Consider the following 21,401-nt stretch of genomic DNA (forward strand, 5'->3'; position numbering starts at 1 on the left):
TTCTTCCTCCTTGCTCTTATAGAGAGAAGAGACCTGCCTCTCCTCTTGTCAAACCTAAAATACCTCAACCAAAACATCCAAATTCCAAAGATGAGAATATTCCTCCTCCAACAAATATTCTATTAGACACAATGCACCACTAAGAGGGGGAGGGGGTGAATCAATGGTTCTCAAAACTTTTCCTTGAGGCTTTCCTATGTGAGTGACACCAGTTTGTAAATCAAGCATAAGGAAGACTTATCGATCAGTGCTAAAACTAACTCAAATACACACACACACACAAGGAGACACCACATAACACCAGTATATACGAGGAAAACCCAATGTGGGAAAAACCTCAGTGAGCAATGTTGCTAGAGTCTACTTCTCAAATCCAACCTCACAGTAAAACATGGTTACACAGTTTAGGGCACCAACTCAAGGAGCTACAACCCTTGACTTTAGGGCACCAACACAAGGAGTTGCGACCCCAGATAGATTTATGAGCTACAACCCAAAGGAGCACCAACCCCTACACTAAGCTACAACTTAGTGTTCACAATGCAAACTTCAAATACATAAGTTATTATCATGTTATAAGTGAATCTTGGAACCTTATCAAATATCTTACTCTGTCGGTGAAGTACTTCTCTCTTCTACTGACTCACTCTTCTTCCTACTCTGCACATGCTACTTCTCTACTAGATTTGCATCTCACTCTCTGCACATCACCGGTTTCACACTCTGCTGGTGTAGTCACTACCGGTTCTTCTTTCCAACCAGTTGAAAACTTCAACCAAGTTCACTCTCCCTCTCTTGCTCATTGAGCACTCGGTTGATCTTGTCTCTACTTGTAGAAGTCTACAACTTTGCAATAACATAATACTCTCTCTATTTAGCAGTAACTAACAATCTCTTAGGCCATTTTACTTATAGCCCAGATTTCTTGCCAAACACCAATTCAAAACTTAGGCAGTTAGCGTTTCTTCACCATCTTTGAGACATACCAAATCCAATCAGATCTTGCAAGATCTGATCTTTCTGACATCAAAATGCATATCTTTTCCATAGTCGTGTTTCCTTGATCACGCCCTTTAATCCTCATGATTTGCTTTTTACCTCCTCAGTAAATCCTTCGGTTAGTCACAAGAGATCTATCGGGTTGTTTCCTTCATCGTCTCGATCTTCTCAATCTCTTAACTGGCTTGTAGTTGTCTTTCAGACCTTCAGCCTCAAAACCCTAGAATCCTTCTGTCACACGTCCCATTATTTCAGTGACTTTTCATTAAAGCTAACCAACCCCTGCAACAACCCCATCATTGTACATTCTCTCTTTATCCAACTGTGGGTTTTCCATGTTGACTCCATGTCAACTATCTGCCAGCTCGTCACTACCAATCAGTCAAAGTAGGATCACCGACAAACCACCTTATCAGTTCCTTACTTCGGTCGGTTTGCTTACCCTTCCAGTCTCAACCATTCTACTGGTTGCCTTGTCATATCTGCTCTCATCTTGAGTTGTTGATGGAACTCTCAAACCTGTCTCCAGACTGGTGAATCTAAAGTATACTCATTCCCACAAATGGGAAATCTTCTACAATAGTACCTTGCATATATAACAGATGGACTCATTTACCGATTACCACTCTTGATGACATCATGTCATTAACCTTTCTGAAGACACCATCTTCTTTCAGTCGGGTCAAATTCCTTTACTTACATCTATGCATCCTTTCTTCCTGATCAAGGATGATCCTTCCTCTACCGGTTTGTCGGGGTGACAAACACTTCAAACTTCCTCTGATTCTTCTCAAGATGACTACAAATTCTTCACATCATGAGAGTCATATTGTTCTGCAACCTTAAAATGTACCGGTGCATTCTTCTTTTCCAGTGTTGAAGTGATTCAGATAACAGTCTACCTCTTCATCACAAGCAACTACTCATGACACTCCTCCATCTCTTCACACAAGTTAGGCACTAGCTTGTGTACTGATGACCTCTGATGTCATCTTCCTTTCCTTTATTAGTGTACAACAACACAAGGTGATATCCAAGATATCACAGCCTATACTCCTTCATAACAGTGTTGCACACACATCTCTTCTACCGATAAACATCCCATACCGATTAACATCAATGACAACACAATGCCAACAATCTCCCCCTTTGGCATTGATGTCAACACTTGTAGTATCTGACATACTACAAAATTCTTCTCCCCCTTTGACACAATGACAAAGGGCTTTGTTAGGATATTATTTCTCTTTGTATCCACTTGTCACTGATAGAAAACTTTCTCCCCCTTTGTCTTCATTGGATGTAACACTTCCTTTGATACCACTTGTTATCTAGTCACCAGTTGTTACATCTTCTTAAGTCATAGTACTTGAGATGGGGAACATAACCATCAACTGAAACCAATTGAGTATACGGGTCCAAAGTCAAGAAAGACTGATACCAATTGTTGATATGTCAGTGAACATTGTTCTTTTGCCGATCAAACTGCAACACCTTTCTTGACTTTAATTTGGGCAGTCAAAATTTTTACCAGTTCAAGCAAACTAGCTCTTCATCATGAGATTCTTCATGATGAGCACTTGAACTCCCCCTCAGATATACAACTCAGGTCCTCATCTCCGGTCAGGTACAATACCAGAACTTCACTCTTCACCATATATCAGCTGAGTTGTGCATGAGTGATCATCTGATGATCCTTCAACTCCATTATATCCATCACAGCTTAAGACATGATCTTGGATCTACACAATGCCAGACAATGCTATCATCATGCCATAAATCAAACTAGTTAGACAAAGAGCATGCATGCCTGTATGAACAATCATGGGGCCAACATATGTCATTCAGGTCTTTTCCAATACCACCTGAGAAATAAACTCAACATTCTCTGCTATCGGGGTTATTGCAATGATTTCCAACTTCATTGTTTTACATAACCTGCAAGTACCTATCAATAGTCATACTAGTAACATCCTGCACATACCGGTTAACAAGATACCAATTGTTAACCATAACTTCTTGACACATGCAGTGGTGATCCATCATTGATATGTAGGTGTGTAGTCAAGGAGATACCTACACATACTTGTCATTACATTTTCTTCCTTTATGCAGGCAATAACATGTTCTTCCATATTGCCTTCTTCACAAGGGGGTGAGTGATACATTCAAAGTGCTACTCCCCCTAAGATCCTGCATCTCCTTTGGTCTCTAGGAGATATCACCTATGCCTTGAACGCATAGTGTCGATCCATGGTCTTCTTCCTCCATACCTGCTTGATCTCACTTTTCTTCCCCTTTTTAGTTCGGGAAGCAAGGTTTGCCTTCTTCTACAGATGGTACCTTTCTCTTTCTGATCCTTCACAACGACCAAAAGTGGTGCTATAGTAGCACACCACATCCATCCCAACTTCATGTTTGGGGAATCTTCTAACATACCGGTTTGACCATCTCCTCTTGTTAATGCTTCTTTGATTAGCAATAGGGACCGGTGGACCTCTTACTCTTGCTGGAACATATCTCCTTTGGTTCCATGCAAATCTCTACCTTCCATATGCTATGTTTTCATATTTCTACAGAACGTGGCCATTTTGTTGGTCTCCATGTAGCTACAAGTTCGTCTTCCTACACTCAAGCTCTCTATGGTCAGATCCATTGTAGTTATGACAACCAAACTTTGCATAATCGGGAGAAGAAACATGCATGTATCTACTTTTGGATGCATTCTTCCTATCAGCATGTTTTCTATGAGATCATACAATATCCTTTCTAGATCTCATTCTACACTCCCTTACCTTATGACCATAAAATTTACATGTAAAGCAGTAACTAGTAAATGATTGCATATGACTTACATGTTCATATTACAATGCATGAGGAGATCTTGCTGGTTTTGCATGCCCATATTTTCCTTTTCGAGAAGAGGCCAAAGGTTGTCCATTCTGGGAAGCTCTTCCATTTGATCTCTTCTTCTTTTCCCACACTTGCTTCTCCCTATGAGTGGTAGAATTTATTTTCCCTCTATCAGTGGGAGGCTTCCTTTGCTGCTTCCTCATCTTCCTGCTTCCAGTGAGATTTTCTTCTACCATCTTCCCCTCACTTCTAGGTTATGTGTGAAGGTACCTTCTTGCAGCATTGATCTTTATTTTTGTCTACAAGTCCACACCGGTTGTGGTCAGGTCAACCTTCTTTCGAGGAGCCCAACTTACATGAGAGTTCTCCCCTTTCTTTTCTTCAAGCAACCACTAAAGTTTTTTGTCTTTTTCTTCTAGATGAGAGGCTATATCTTCACACCAGCATACCTTGGTGTCTTTTTCCCAAGTCTTTAGCTCTGAGATGCATTTGACTGACCAGTTCTGTTCCACAATAGCAGCATTCTTGAATAGCTTGTATTCTCTTTTAACTCTATTGAGTTGAGTGTATTTACAAGCTCTCCTTCAAGGTCAACTTCTTCTTCTTCCTCATCATTAGAAGGATCTTGATGGCTAGATCTTTCTACCATGTCTTCTTCTACATCATCATCACTGCTCAACTTATCTTATTGAGGAGAGGTGGTTGCCCAGCCACTTTTAGATTCTTGGGCCACCAGATGTTGAGCACCATCTAACTTCACAACAATGGCTACTGGAAGCACCATCTTCCTCATCCAGATGGATATGAGATGTATTTCTCATATCTCCTTCAAATGTAGGATCTATTGTTGAGGGTTCATTTCCATAGAGCTTCTTCAATCTTTCCCATAAGCTCTTTGTTGTCTTACACCTGTCAACCTGTGAAGAGATGTCACTAGTGAGCACACTGAAAATAGCCTATATGGCTTCTTCATTGCATAGGTTTCTTCTTTCTTCTACACATCCAGTAGAAAAATTGATCTTTCTAGGGAGACCATCAACTACTGACATCCATATAGCAAACCCTAAAGAGGATAAGAAAACTTCCATTCTGCAACTCCAAATAGAAAAATTTGAACCATCAAATAATGGAGCAGAAGTATATACTGAACAAACCATTGTGTCCTTAGGCCGGAATCTACCCAAGTTGGAGAAAAATCTTCTAACTAGGAACCTAGGCTCTAATACCAATTGCTAGACACAATCCACCACTGAGAGGGGGAGGGGGTGAATCAATGGTTCTCAAAACTTTTCTTCCAGGCTTTCCTATGTGAGTGACACCAGTTTGTAAATCAAGCACAAGGTAGACTTATCAGTTAGTCTTGAAACTAACTCAAATACACACACACACAAGGAGACACCACATAACACTAGTATATACGAGGAAAACCCAATGTGGAAAAAACCTTAGTAAACAATGTTGCTAGAGTCTACTGCTCCAATCCAGCCTTGCAGTAAAACATAGTTACACAATTTAGGGCACCAACTCAAGCAGCTACAACCCCTGACTTTAGGGCACCAACCCAAGCAGCTACAACCCAAAGGAGCAACAACCCCTACACCAAGCTACAAATCAATGTTCACAATGCAAACTTCAAATACAAAAGTTATTATTGTGTTACAAGTGAATCTTGCAAACCCATCAAATATCTTACTCTGTCAGTGAAGTACTTCTCTCTTCTACCAACTCACTCTTCTTCTTGCTCTACACCTGCTTCTTCTCTATTGGATTTGCATCTCACTCTCTGCACATAACCGGTTTCACACTCTACTGGTGTAGTTACTACTGGTTCTTCTTTCCAACCAGTTGAAAACTTCAACTAGGCTCACTCTCCCTCTCTTGCTCATTGAGCACTCGGCTGATCTTGTCTCTACTTGCAAAAGTCTACAACTTCCCAATAACACAATACTCTCTGTATTCAGCAACAACTAACAATCTCTTAGGCTATTTTACTTATAGCCTAGATTTCCCACCAAACGTCAATTCAAAACTCAGCCGGTTAGGGTTTCTTCACCATCCTCGAGACATACCAAATTCAATCAGATCTTGCAAGATCCAATCTTTCTGACATTAGAATGTATATCTTCGCCATAGTCGTGTTTCCTTGATCATGGCCTTTAATCCTAGTGATTTTCTTTTTACCTCCTCAGCAAATCCTTCGGTTAGTCACAAGAGATCTGTCGGGCTATTTCCTTCATCGCCTTGATCTTCTCAATCTCTTAGCTGGCTCGTAGTTGTCTTTTAGACCTTGAGCCTCAAACCCCTGCAATCCTTCTGCAACACATCCCATGATTTGCGTGACTTTTCATTAAAGCTGACCAACCCTTGCAACAACCCCATCGTTGTACATTATATCTTTATCCAATTGCGGGTTTGCCATGTTGACTCCATGTCAACTATTTGCCAGCTCGTCACTACCAGTCAATCAAAGTAGGATCACCGACCAACCACCTTAGTGGTTCCTTACTTCAGTCGGTTTGCTAACCCATCTGGTCTCAACCATTCTACCAGTCACCTTGTCATATCTGCTCTCATCTTGAGCTGTTGATGGAACTCTCAAACCAGTCTCCAGACTGGTGAATCTAAAGTATACTCATTCCCACAAATAGGAAATCTTCTGCAACAGTACCTTGCATATATAACAGATGGACTCATTTATCGGTTACCACTCTTGATGACATCATGTCCTTAACCTTTCTAAAGACACCATCTTCTTTCAGTCAAGTCAGATTCCTCTACTTACATCTATTCATCCTTTCTTCCTGATCAAGGATGTTCCTTCCTCTACCAGTTTGTCAGGGTGAAAAACACTTCAGACTTCCTCTGATTCTTCACAAAATGACTGCAACTTCTTCACATGGTGAGAGTCCTGTTGTTCTACAACCTTACAATGTACTGGTGCATTCTTCTCTTCCAATGTTGAAGTGATTCAGAGAATATTTTGCCTCTTCATCACAAGCAACTGCTCACAACACTCCTCCATATCTTCACACAAGTCAAGCACTAGCTTGTGTACTAATGACCTCTGATGTCATCTTCCTTTCCTTTACTAGTGTACATCAACACAAGGTTATATCCAAGATATCATAGTGTGTACTCCTTCATAATAGTAATGCACACACATCTCTTCTACCGGTTGACATCACTGACAACACAATACCAACGTATTCTTCCTTCTTCTTAGCCTTCTGTTAAGACTAGATAGAATCATTGTGTGAGAGAATGCTGATGAAAGTGTCATGATTGAGATCATGAAGTTGTTCCTCAAAATATTAAATCTCCCAAAACCACAAGAGTTGACATGATTCCCTTTTCTCCTAAACAAGATGTTGAGCCTAAATCTCCAAATCATAAGTTGCATAAAACATATGATGTTTTTACTCCTATTCATGTTCAAGCTCCTCTTTCTATAAATCTTGATGAAGAAATAGGTGAAAATGGTATTCATGACGACAATACAACTCCTAATGCTTCTAATAGTGAATGTGAATATGTGGATGTTGACAAACATTTATCTGCAAAATTTTCAAAAGCCTTAATCCTAGCTCCTAGACTCGAACAAAGTGACTTAGCACATGAGAATAGTCCTTGTTTGGATCTTGTGATAGCTCCATCTATTGTGCTCGATGTCACTAGCTACATTAGCACTGTAGATCTTTTACCTCTCTCTCTTTTCTTTCTTTTTTGTGACCATTCTTCTATGTGTATCCGTGTTCTTCTATTTTCCCTAATAATGTCTACTTGAGGACGATACAAATAATTGAGATCTCTTTTGGTCTCTTTCATGTTGACTCAAAAGACACCTGTGTTCCTTTTCTTTGAAGGTAGCTTTCTTTATTTGGGGAATGACGACTATTCTATGGATATATACATGATATAAATGAGTTATCATACAACATACTAACCCCGAGGAAAGTGAAACTACCTCGTGCTTTGTGTTTTGTGTTCAGTATCCTTGGGTTTGTTCCTCGATTGGGGGCTAAATCCTAGCGATAACATGATCCCTCTCTTTCTCTCTCGGGTGTATCCTACCTTAAAGCAATCACTCCCGATAAGGCATGTGCAATCTCTTTAACATGGGGTCATACACTCTGTTCATATTTTCCTTCTTGATACTTAAAGTTACTTAGTGAACTTGGTTTTACTTTGTAGTTTTTTGGTATCTTTTCTTTTTCATGAGTCATAGTGAGGGGAACCTTACTACTTGCAGTCATGGTTCCTCTCTTTTGGTCTTCCCTTTTACTTTGTCAATCAAAGTTGTAAGATCCTTAGTCCACTGGGGACTTGGTGTATTTTGCCTCTTAAATGTTGTGAAAGTCATTCAATCTTGTTTCCTTGTACTTTATTAGTAGTATTAGCATACGCTTATACTCCCACTAAAGTGGGGGCTAAATGTAGCATTATAAAATTGTGACCTTGCAATTTTCAACTGCATTTGGGTCTTCACATTGGCGAAATGAATCCCTAAGCCCAATTGGAGACCCAATACATGCTCATACCTCCCGAAAAATGCATTTACTTTCACCCTACACTACTTGTTCCTTCTTTCTATCCTGGATTAGGGCAGGATAGGGGTGTGGTGCCCCTATCCTTGCCCTATTTTGGGCCCCCTTCACTTAAAACTTGTATTGCACTTGTCAATTATGAAGCGGGAAAAGATTCCCTATGTCGGCTTAAGATGAAAAATCAGTCAAATAACCCTAATTTGCGAATATATAAGACACATTTTCCCCTCCTATTTGCAAAAGTCAATAATTGAGAATCAAGTGCATAAGCGAAAGTAAGGTGAACAAGCATTCAAGCATTCAAGCATCCCTTCAATCATTGAGCATCTCAAGTCTCCTTTCAAGGCAAGGTGTTGCATTCAAATCAAGGATTCAACCATTAAAGAGGAGATCTATTTTAACACTTTGTTCTACATATCCTTTCAAATAATTCTATCTACATTTCAATTGCATCCTCTCTTGAGGTGAATTCTACTTTATACATTTCCTTTCATTTACTTGCAAGTACTTTTCATCATTTGGTTAATTCCAAAAATGGGGTTTGACCTAAAGGAAAAACTCTAATGCCAACAACATTTCCTATCTTTTATGTGAGTAGGTTGCAGGTGCACAACTCTAATTGTAGGTTTAGGCTTCATTTTTTAATACAAAAAAACTATTTTCAGCTTGCAGATTTTTTGGAGGACCAAGTACACTTTCAACCCAGTCCCAAGAACTTTCGCTCAAATTTACAGGGGAGCTTCGTCTCGACATTTTACTGCTAATTCCAAGTGCACAACTTCATCCTGTATTCCTATCTCAAGTTATAATCATTTCTTTGTCATCTTTGCATTTAGTCTTAAATTGCTTAATTCAACTTGTCAATTCTAAAAGGGGGGTTACTTTACTTTTCAAATCCATTGTCAATTCACTTAGCATTCAATCTCTTTCCATTGAGATTGGATCTAGTAAATTCAATCCCCCTCTTTTAAATGTAATGTGCGTGAGAGGTTGAAGATAATCTTTTGTGAAACTTTCACTCCTTTCTTGAGGAGGGTAAAACTTTTCCCTTGATCTTCCCATCACTTCCTTTCCCACATTACAAGAACTTCAACCATCGACTTCATATCAAGAAATGCCTTTTGTAAGGATTTCCCATTGAACTCAGTTTGCCCTTCTTCAACTGCTATCTCTGAACGTGGGAGAATTCTTCTTTTTTTTTATCTCAGGATGTGCTCCGCAAGTATGCCTTCACCTCGTTCACTCTTGGATCTCATTATCATTCACCTCTACAAACACTAGTCACAACAAGCTCTGATACTACTTGATCTGATGTTCGGATCTATGACTGTTGCACATGTATGATTCACTATTAGAACGATTAAATTGAAGGTCTTGAAAATGTAATTGAAATTCTTAAATGAACATAACAATAATAAAGTGATGAATTAACAAAGAGAGAAGGAAGAGAGAAGACAAGAACACGAGTCGATAACAAATTTTACAAATATGGCTACGACTCTGGGCCACTCTCCAACAGAGTGACTGATCCTTGATTATTCTCCAACAATGATTACAAGATCTTCAACTTGGACAAGTTTCAATTCTCCTGATCACAATAAGTACAAAGTCCTTCTCCTTCAAATGCAATGGCAAGGCATGAGTTGTCCAGTGCATAGAGATGAAAACTCAAGCTCTTTGAAAACTTCTCTCACAAATCACCACTAACTCAAACTCAAAACTCACTCCCCTTTTATACACAGTTATTGCCTAATATGATTCATAACCATATGATTTTACAAAACAACCATATTTCTCATTTAAAACAATAAATCTTCAAAAATCCCCTTTAAATAACATTAAAATATTTTTAATCTTTCAGGAATAACCCTAACCCATCTAAATTATCCCCATATAATATTTTTGGGTTTATAATTTTCATTTTGTTTTTAATTTTGGGGGGAAATTGGGCTTGACCCGAGCCCTCCAATCTCGACTTATCTCAATGGGGTTCTTTAAATAAATTATTTGCCCTTTTCATCCTGAAATATGCATGCAGTTCAATGGTAGAGAGAGAGTGTGGAATGTTGGGGTCAGGAGTTTGAACCACTTGAAACCCAAATATCGGCCCCGACATGCTTTAAATAAAATAAATTCCCCTTTTAGAATAAAGCGCATTGCGTGGCGTATTGGCTAAGAGGAAAAGTTGGAGTTCCCCCAACCAACTTTTGACCAAACAAACCATTTGTTGTAGGAGATTTCACATGAGCATATCCTCTTGCATCAACCCATGCTTGTTTACTATCCGATGCTTCTTATGCTCACATGGACAAAAATTATGCAAATGGTATTCAAAATATTTACTTGCCTCATTATCCATTATTGATTTCACCTACCATAGTATATGCTTCTAGGTTTTTTAATTATAGCCGATCAAGTTGGTAAATAGTACTCTCTTCTACATTTATTAGTTTGTTCCTAGTATTTTATAGGTATGTTGTTGTTTCTAATATGCCCTCAAGTTCTGCACACAATCTTTGGTGGGTTTGAATGTTTAAAATCTTCTTATAACAAAGAGTTAAATGTTATTATGATGAATTGTTGTGATTGGTGTTTGATTTACTTGGTAGTTTCATGATTTTTTCCTTGTTATGTATATATTGGTGAGTCGCATTCATGGTATTACATCCTCACTACTTGTAAGATATTGTTTATGTCTAGTATAAGACAGTGAAAAAAAAAACTTCAACTTTAAAACATAAATGCTATAGATTCATGTGTATAAGATGGAAAGGGTTTGAATGGTAGATTATTGGGTTTAATTTGGCATAATACTGTATAAAAAAGAAAGAGAGAAAAGAGAGTGTAGAGTTTCTCTGACATCTTGTATTGTGTTGAATAACAATGAAGATATGTCATATTATAGTGTAGAGTTTCTCTTTCATCTTGTATTGTGTTGAATAATAATGAAGATATGTCATACTTTAATTGTATCACTATGATGTTTCTTTTGTGAGTTAGCACATGAATGAATATAAAGTGTATTCCATGGTCTATTGAATAACTTCATGAATGTTCATATTCTTTTCATTGTTTGGAAAGATATCTTGATTGCAATTAATTTGTTTGTTTTTGCAATGAATCTATTTTATTATGTTGTAAACATTTTTATAAGGTATAATGCCAAAGTAATGTGGGACGTATATGGATCCATTGATGGATATACAAAATATTTATTTGTGATTGATCTATAATATCAATTCCTTTTTGTCTTTATGTACATAGAGCCTATCTTATATGAAGATTTTTTATGCATGGTCCTCTATGTCATCTTCTCTAAGGTGTCACATAGTGATTTACTAAGAAATAAAAAGTGTTGGTTAAAATTATGTCACATCCACCACCAACGACCTCCAAATTGGATCGTCTCGGTTTGGAAAAATAATTAATAATGAAATAATAAAATAAATGTTGAGGGGAGAATACATCATTAATGAGGAATGGTTCCCCTATCATTTTCTGGACCATTCATGTGAACCAATACACCAAAAATAAGACATGCAAGTATGACCACCCATTAGGGAATTCAATCATACTATGGTGTAGGAGAGGGGGGAAAATGGCACGCTTGGAGTCTTTGAACATGTGTGACCTCTTATCCTTAAGAAAAAAAAAAGAATAAATCCATTTGTGTGTGCATCTAGCATTCAATGAACTAGTGAAACCACATCTCTCATAGGAATTTGATACATAGTTTACATGCCCGTTTTATGCTTCCTCATTTTTTGTACTTCTCCACTAAGAGTGTTGCAATGACAACATCCCCAAAGCTCTCATTTTGACACAAGTAGAGAGGATGAAAGCTAAGTCAATGAAGATCAAATTTCATAGAGGAAGAAAGGCATGTAGAGATAGGAATGGTGTGATGTCTTTGTTGAGGAGTCATCAAAGTTGCAAAAATGGAGGAGGGAATGAATGGGAGAAGGTAGAGAAAGAACACGTGAGAGAATAAAATATTGCAAAGAGACCACATAATGGGAATAGAAGAGGGTAGATGAATGCACTATTTCTGAAGATGGAGGACATGTGAGGTATAAAGGAGAGCTTGATTAGAGGAAGCTCATGAGGCAAGAAAAGAGATTGAATAAAAGAAGCTTAGTGTGATATATCTGGTTTGAAAGGGAGGAAGAGGTAAAATGGATATCTTAGCTAAAAGGGAGCAGAATATTTTTCAGAGGGTTGCACGCACCAAGAAACACAAGTATGCAAAGTAGGTTGCCTCTTTGGGCTTGTATGGCATCCCCACATATAAGTTATTTTTATTCACATTGATCTTGCCTCGCGTAACATGTAGTCTATGTTTGAGCTTGAATTCCAATAGTGTTGATTGTTAATTATAATGTCAAGGAGAGGAAGTATCAAGGCTATTGTTTACACTTCACATAGACATGCATTTCGTAATATGGGGTACTAAGTACATTGGGTCATAATAGCCAATAGTGGCTTAAGATGTTTGTGAAAAACTAATTATGTTATTACTCCATGGCTAAGAAGTGTCTTGGACCTTAACTTGTATCATGAAATTAGATTGTCATGTGGTGAAGCGATCCTAGTGGGCTTGGCCTTAACTGAAATATTATTTAGGATTGTGACACTCTTAATTTGTAAATATAATTAAACCCAAAAGATAATACTCGTCTTTCCTAAGGTCGATATCGATGTGTCCTTTAATTTAGTAAAACTATGATACATGACAAATTGAACATAATGTTAGTTATTATTAACTCTACAACTATTTTTTATTAAACCTTATCTAGTAGAACCTAATCATGAGATATGGTGATGATTAAATACTTAGCTAAATGTAAGATGTTTGACAAATGTTACCATTGAACATAGAGAAATTGGGGATCTTGATCCTAGTAATTCCCATTGTAGGACATTGGACTAATTCTTTGTGGTAATGCCAAATATTTTCTTATTGTTTTCTTTACATTGTATTTATTCATTAATACCACCTTGGGTCTTCTCAGGGGTAACTTTCTACCAAGGTTGGGAAATCTCAAGACATACACCTCACTCATGTATGTGACAAAGGGTTGTCTAGATTTATGTAGACTACATTAACTTCAAATGGGAAATGACTTTCCTTGCATATAGTTAGGCACCATTAATGGTTGAGAATCAGAATTTTAGGAATCTCATGGGATAGCAATGACACTTGGTTTTTATTTGATAAGATTAAATATGAAATGGTATTATATTAATGTAAGACTCCAATTTATTGGCCTTTACATAACATGATACAATATTTATCATGTACGTGTTGCCATTAATAATGTAGCATTTGATCACTTGTGAGGAAACTCCAAATAGTGGCGTATACCTATGAATGTGATATATGCGATTGGTAAAATTTTCAAGTTGTTAAATCAATAAGCATAAGAAAATTGGGTTGCACTTTGTATGCAAAGGTAGCGTAGGAAATGTGTTCATAATAAGGTGCCACATTAGCCTATCAAATTGACCCATTGAGTTTAAAGACCTTACCTCAATGTTATTTTATTGGTAGCTTACAAGTCATGTGATAGTGGCTATTGAAATTTGTGCATCGTGGGTCATATGTTAATGGTTTCAATACGTGTGTAAACAAGGGGAGTCTATTAGGGATAGGTGACTGGTCCAGTCTCTATGTTAATAAGGTGAACCTAAAAGGGATCTAGCATATTTATGTGGAATCATGGATATTAATAGGTGGAGATTTATTGAGACCTTGTTATCCTTAAAAGGGTAGGGATATTGATATATATAGGGATTCTCAACAACCTTAGGCTACAAGAACTTGTGTGTAGGTGTCTTTTGAGAGACTTGGAAAGGAGAACTACATGTGAATTTGCCCCATTTGGAAGAGGGAACATAGGTGGCCCTTGGGTGAAGGATACCCTTGTGACCTCAAGTCTATAGGGGAAGGGTCTTGGGAGAGATAACTCCAAAGTTAAGGGTTGTTCCTAATAAGATAGACCCTCTCTCTACACTAGGCTTCAAAGGAGGCCAAAGTGGGTAAATGGTGGTTATTAAAGGGGATAGGAAAAAACCAACCATTGTTATTTAATATATAATGCACCATCGAACAATGAGTTGAAGATAGTAAGCATTGGTTGACTACCTTATAGTCACTATTACCTTATGGGAACATGATGAATGGAGGCCATCTTGTGTTGGTTCTATATAAATTTTATCTTGTGTCTATGTAATTGAGTCCTAGACCTTTACACTATACAGTTGCTTGAATGTGATTTTCTTACACCTATGCTTGGAACCCCACAAGAGTGAACCGTTGGGATAGTTATGCAAAGTGAGATAGTCATTCGACCATGCCAATGACCGATGTTTGGTCTACTAAGAGGGATAATCAACAATCACCTGGTTCACAAAGGTGATGCTGCTTAGACTACCCTAGACATGATATTATAGCAGTTAGCAGTTCGAGTTATTGGACCATTCCAATGACAGAGGCCTAGAGTTGCTATGGTATTGTTGGATCAGCTAGCACTCACTGGGTTCATGAAGGTGAATGATTTCTAAGGGCTATCTATGATTTGATATGGTAAAAATTGCATGGGTAGTTACCTTACCATGTGGGTGGTGGTAATGAGAGATAACTGTAGTATCAAGAGGGTTAATTAGCAATCACCTATAACATGGGGGTGATCTATGTTGAATGTTACTTGGGATTGTGAAGAAGATAGCTGACAGTATCTCTAAGGTCACTATGAGGTATATGTTGGAAACTATTTCTTCCTAGTTGGATAGACTTGTCATTAGTAGCCTATAGGCGATTGAAGTCAGAATCTAGTGGGCTAGATTGGTTCACTGCTTATGGAAATCCTTGGGATTGAGGGCAGACCCATGGTGTAGTATGGGATGCACTGAATCCTCTTCTCAGTTTTCTGATGTTATACTCGACTTTGATGGGATTGTGGATGGACCCATAGTATAGTACGGGATGCATTGAATCCTCTACCCCAAATCCATTGGTGTAAATGACTAATGGAAACAATGGGACCCACGGTGTAGTGCATAGTGCACCAAATTTCCTTTTCTATTGGGCATGTACTATGGACAAGAGATAGTTGGCCATTTAGGATGAGTTAGTCATGTTGTTCTTGCAGTGACCTATATGAGCCAATCATAATGGCCTATGATTCTTGTATATGAGTCGATCATTTTTAGCTTGTGATGATTGCATAAGAACCAATCACTTATCTATGATGCTTTTAAATGAGTAAATCTCTATTAACTTGTGGTGTATGTAAATGAGATCGTCACGCCAACCTTGAAATGCTTGTATGAGCCAATCACTATTGTTATGTGATGTATGTATATGCTACTCACCATGTATGTGATGTATGATAGAACTAGGGCCATCTTGGGTACTTGTGATGTGTATGAGATATATCCTCATGTATACATGGTTGAAACAATATTTGAGTGTAGGGATTGTGTTATGGCCCTTGTGTATATGCCTACATCAAACACTAATGTTTGTATGCTCTTGAATATGGAACCAACACTGAATGAAAATGTGTAGCTCTTCTTGCAATGAGGCTAATTTGATAGGTTCACTTAATTAATTGTTACCTAGGAATAGAAAGAGATCAAAATCTCATCAAAAGGAGAGAGTAGTCTCATAGATGCAAACTAAGAGCCTCTAACTTTCCACAAGAGAATAAGAAGGTTGGGTCATTAGGCACGAACCCTTGAAGCTTAGTTTTAGTCTAGGGATGACCCTAATCATTGAAGGCTAATAATCCACTTATAAGTATATAATATATTGTATCATTGAGTTGTCACTACCATGAATATTGAAGGAGTTTAGATACCAACAATTTTGATTGAGATAGAGTAGCTCGGTTGATGAAGTTGTTAATTGATGTTAATTGTATTGGGAAAAAAAAATTGTGATGGTCAAGGGGTGGATCTTACAAGTTATTATTTTCCACCATCTTGGATTAGGGAACCCATTTACAATTAGCCCCAACAAGCCACAACCCCTCCACACTTAGTAGAAAACATCAAGCATTTAAACCTTAATTGTCAGTTTGGAGTCAGTTGATACATTAGATTGTTTTGATTTAATTACCATACTATAACAAAATATTTGCAAACCTTAAGGAGGTCATTCTTAGTGAAATTTATATTGTTTATACCATCAAATTTATGTGTTGAGTGAGAAAATATAATACAAATATTAAGTGGATACTAATTAAGCATTGTCTTCTCCACATGTCTATTGAATCTACTTATGGAGTTATTGTATCATTGTTGTTTGGAAAAATGGTGTCTTAACCTTACATTTAGATGAGGTTACTATTTATAATAATTTTTCATTTGAGAACAAAATGGTGAAAAATTCTCCTTGGAGCTTTTGGTTGGCTAGATAAGCAGTCCGGTAAAGTTACGTCACAAAATCACAACTAGTTTTGAAGATATTAATTTTTCCATTTTGGAGGGGTCCAATGAAAGGTTTAAATTTTATTTTTAGGACTTTAGAGGCTCCAAAATTCCTTGAAAAATATTCATAAGAGACATAGCAGCTTACAAGGTATTAGAGAACTTCACGAGGTTTTTGGTGCTTCAAACGGTTTGTTAATAGGACACATGGTTCTCAAGTTATGGCCTCCAAAAGTTTGTACTCTTGAAGTAGGAAATATTAAATACATCAGATGCATAAATGAGTTGTAAAAAGGGAGGGACATGTCATAGAGAATCTAGAAGGAAGATAAGGTCAACTACACCTTATTGGGTGGTTTTAGCCCATGGTTTTGTAATACCGTTTGACAATTTCTTGTATTGTATCTCCTATGTATGAGGTGGGTGAGGTAGAGGTTGTATGTAAGAGTCTTATGGCTATTGAGTTACCTTTGAATATCTTATAAGTGCTACTCCTACGAAGAGATTTCTCTGCAATTATATTGTAGTCTATTTGGATTGCATAATAATATATTGGTTGGCTTTTGGAGTGTGGGGGTTTTCTCCCAAAAGGGTTTTCCCAATGTAAATCATTGTGTTATGGTTTGAATGTTATTATGTCTATTTCTATTTTCTGTAACTATTGTAAAGATCTATAAAATTTTTTGTATTACCCTCCCCTCAAGATTAGTGTAGGAAGTTGTTCCACTACTTAACTTCTTTACAATTATCCCATGGTAAAATAGCACATGGTACTTAGTGAAAAACTTATAATATTTCATGTGTTTAAAAATTTGGTTGCTGTAAGGTTTATTACATCATTTATTTCCTTCATTCCTTTTGAGAATAATTCCTTAGGGAACACCACCTAGGTTTAGTAGAGCCTAAAAATGAATAACAATATATCCATCCTTATCTAACAATCCTTTTATATTACAGTTTGATCATATGTCTTGCTTCTTGCATTAGTGGCACACCACTACTCTTCAAGAAAGATTCCCTTTCCAAGGATAAATTGCCATTTAGAATGTCTTGGAGTACACTTCTAGATATGGTCAGTTGTATTAAAGCTAAGTCAAATATCTTATTCCTTAATGTTTCCCTTTTAACTTAGGATAGGCTGACGAACTTTTGGGTGCTCCCTAAAGAGAATCTCACATCCAAATATTTAGGTCTTCCCTTCTCGAGTAAGGAATAGCATACTCTTTGGGACAAGATAATTTCTAGTCTCCTCAAAAATCTTGACTTGGAAGTCCAAATGGTTCGCATTAGCAAAATAACTGGTCATTGATAAAATTTGTTTTAAATTCCATCCTCATCTATATTATGATTGTCCTCTAGATGCGTAAAGATAAAATGTATGAATTATAAAAAGTATTGGGATTCCTTCTTTGGGCTGATAACATACATGGCTAAGATGAAATCCCTTTGGCAGATTGGGATAAGGTATCTCTCCTAAAGGAGAAAGGTGGAGTGGGTAATAGAAACCTTCTCCTTCAAAACAAAACTCTTGGTACGAAGATGATTTGGAGGGTCTATGTTTTCTCAACTTCAAGATGGAGGGAATTTCTCATACACAAATACTTAGATGTGTTGGCATTATAACAGACAAGGCAAGATTGTTGGCATTTCAATAAGGATATTGAGAAGGTTGTTGATGATTATGGATATAACTGATTAAGGATGTTTACTATCTTAATATTAATATTTTGTCATTGATGTCAAGAAATTGATTTTCTAATTCAGTATGATGTTGCCATATCTTGAGAAGTATGATTTGATGAGTATAAAGATGTCAGTAAAAGACACAGAAAGAATGTGATGAATAAGGGGAGGAATAAGTTATTCAATGGGCAACTATTACCGAGTTAGACAATGATGAGATCATGATGTTTAGATTGTTTTGATATCCTACATATGTTATTGATTGTAAGGTTAATACTATAGTATGTTACCGAGCAAAGAACCTAGTCAGTAACCCTAAGGAACCTAGTCGGTAAACCCTAAGATTATCGCTATCGGTTAATGTAGGCAAAATGTCTACCAAGTGAAGTTTAGTATTTACCAAGTTGCAACTGAGTAATAACAGAATGCATTGAATGAATAAAAGCATTATTTAATGAAGGAAGCTGATGAGCTAGCTATGATTAAATGATTGGTATGTCCTGAATGAAGTTTGTTAAAGAATCTATGGCAAAGGAAAATCGGCAGGAAGATCTACAGCTCAGATTGAACCACAATACCCTAGCACAAGTTCTAAGAAATATATGCAAGTTCCAAGGAAGGGTAAAATGTTTTCAGATTGAAGGATACATTGAACCTGGTCAAGTTTGAAGATCTGATGGCTATGATTGTTCATGCAAAATGTGATCAAGGAGATTAAGCGGTTGGCGAATTGTTTATAAATAAGGAACTATTGATAAACAATGTATGTGGGCACGTGTATGCACAGGGATGCTACACAGTGATTACCGAGCACATAAGCTTGAAGACCTGTTTGAATAAATGAGTATAGAGCCCATCAGATGGACAAGATTAGTCCTATTGTATTGAGAAAATGAGAATCTACTTTTGCATTTTAGATGTGAAGTTGCAGATAGATTTTTATTACTGTTATTTTGTGAAGTGACAAAAAATCTCTTAACCGAGTGGACTTAACAGTCATATTTGTAAAACCCTCTAGCAAGGTGACATTTTGATTGAGTGCTTGAAATCCTTTAACAAGGTCACTTCTAAGAAGGTGAAGATCCTAACAGATTTGAAGGAAATCCCTTAACCGGGTCACATCTAGCAATGTGTTAGTAATCTTTAACAGGATTTGTTTTTAACCGAGCATACTCTAGAAGAGTATATTTCTTAGTGGGTCCAAAATCCCACAGTGGTTTTTACCTATTTGGGTTTCCATGTTAAATCTAGTGTTATGAGTGTTATGATTTTTATATGCTTTTGAGTTTGCATGTTTAGTAGTTTTGGTTATATTATTGAAGTATATGTTACCGAGGTTGAATCTGTTGTTTTTATGGAAGATTAAGTTTGTATGATTCACCCCCCCCCTCTCATATTATTAGCTTGGCATTTGTACTTACATTAAGTATCCGAACTATCAATTGTGATAGTTCTGATACTTAATATAAGTACAGATCCAATAGCCAACAAGATGAGAGGGGGGGGGGGTGAATCATACAAACTTAATCTTGCATATAAACATCAAATTCAACCTCGGTAACATGTACTTCAATAATATAACAAAAACTGTTAAACATTCAAACTCAAAAGCATATAAACATCATAAATCTCATGACACTAGATTTAACGTGGAAACCCAAATAGGGAAAAACCACTGTGGGATTTCGGACCCACTAAGAAATATGCTCTTCTAGAGTATGCTCGGTTAAAAGCAAATCCTGTTAAAGATTACAAACACATTGCTAGATGTGACCCAGTTAAGGGATTTCCCTCAGATCTGTTAGGATCTTCACCTTGTTAGAAGTGACCTTGTTAAAGGATTTCAAACACTCAATCAGAATGTAACCTTGTTAGAGGGTTTTACAAATAAGACTGTTAAGTCCACTCAGTTAAGAGATTTTCTGTCACTTTCACAAAATAACAGTAATAAAAATCTATTTGCAACTTCACATCTAAAATGCTAAAGCAAATTCTTATTTGCTCAATACAATCTAGACATAGAACTAATCTTGTCCATCTATTGGGCTCTACACTCTGTTATTCAAATAGGTCTTCAAGCTTCTGTGCATACACTTGCCCGCATACATTGTTTATCAACAGTTTCCTATTTATAAACAATCTTCACTGCTTAATCTCCTTGATCATATTTCCCATGATCTATCATAGCCATCAGATCTTCATACTTGACTAGGTTCAATGTATCCTTTGATCTGAAAAATGTTTTACCTTGCCTTGGAACTTGCATACATTTCTTGGAACTTGTGCTAGGGTATTGCGGTTCAATCTGTGTTGTAGATCTTCATGCCGAATTTCCTTTGCCATAGACTCATTAACAAACTTCATGCATGGCTTACTAATCATTTAAGCAACTCCAGCTCATCATATTCCGTCATTAAATAACACATGTAAACATTTAATGCATTCTGTTACAGCTCAGTTACAACTCGGTTATAACTCGGTAAATACTAAGCTTCACTCGGTAGACATTCCGCCTTCATTAACCGATAGCGATAACCTTAGGGTTTATCGACTAGGTTCTTTGCTTGGTAACATAGTATAGTATTAACCTTACAATTTATAACATATGTATGATGTTAAAAACAATCTAAACATCATGATCTCATCATTGTCTGACTCGGTAATAGTTGCCCATTGAATACCTTATTCATCATAAACTTTCTGTGTCTTTTACCGACATCGTTATATTCTTCAAATCATACTTCTCAAGATATGGCAACATCATACTAAATTAGAAAATCAATTTCTTGACATCAATGACAAAATAATAATATCAAGACAGTAAACATCCTTAATCAATTATATCCATAATCATCAACAACCTTCTCAATATCCTTATTGAAATGCCAA

This window comes from Cryptomeria japonica, unplaced genomic scaffold (assembly GCF_030272615.1).
Source record: "Cryptomeria japonica unplaced genomic scaffold, Sugi_1.0 HiC_scaffold_37, whole genome shotgun sequence".
NCBI classification, from domain to species: Eukaryota; Viridiplantae; Streptophyta; class Pinopsida; order Cupressales; family Cupressaceae; genus Cryptomeria; species Cryptomeria japonica.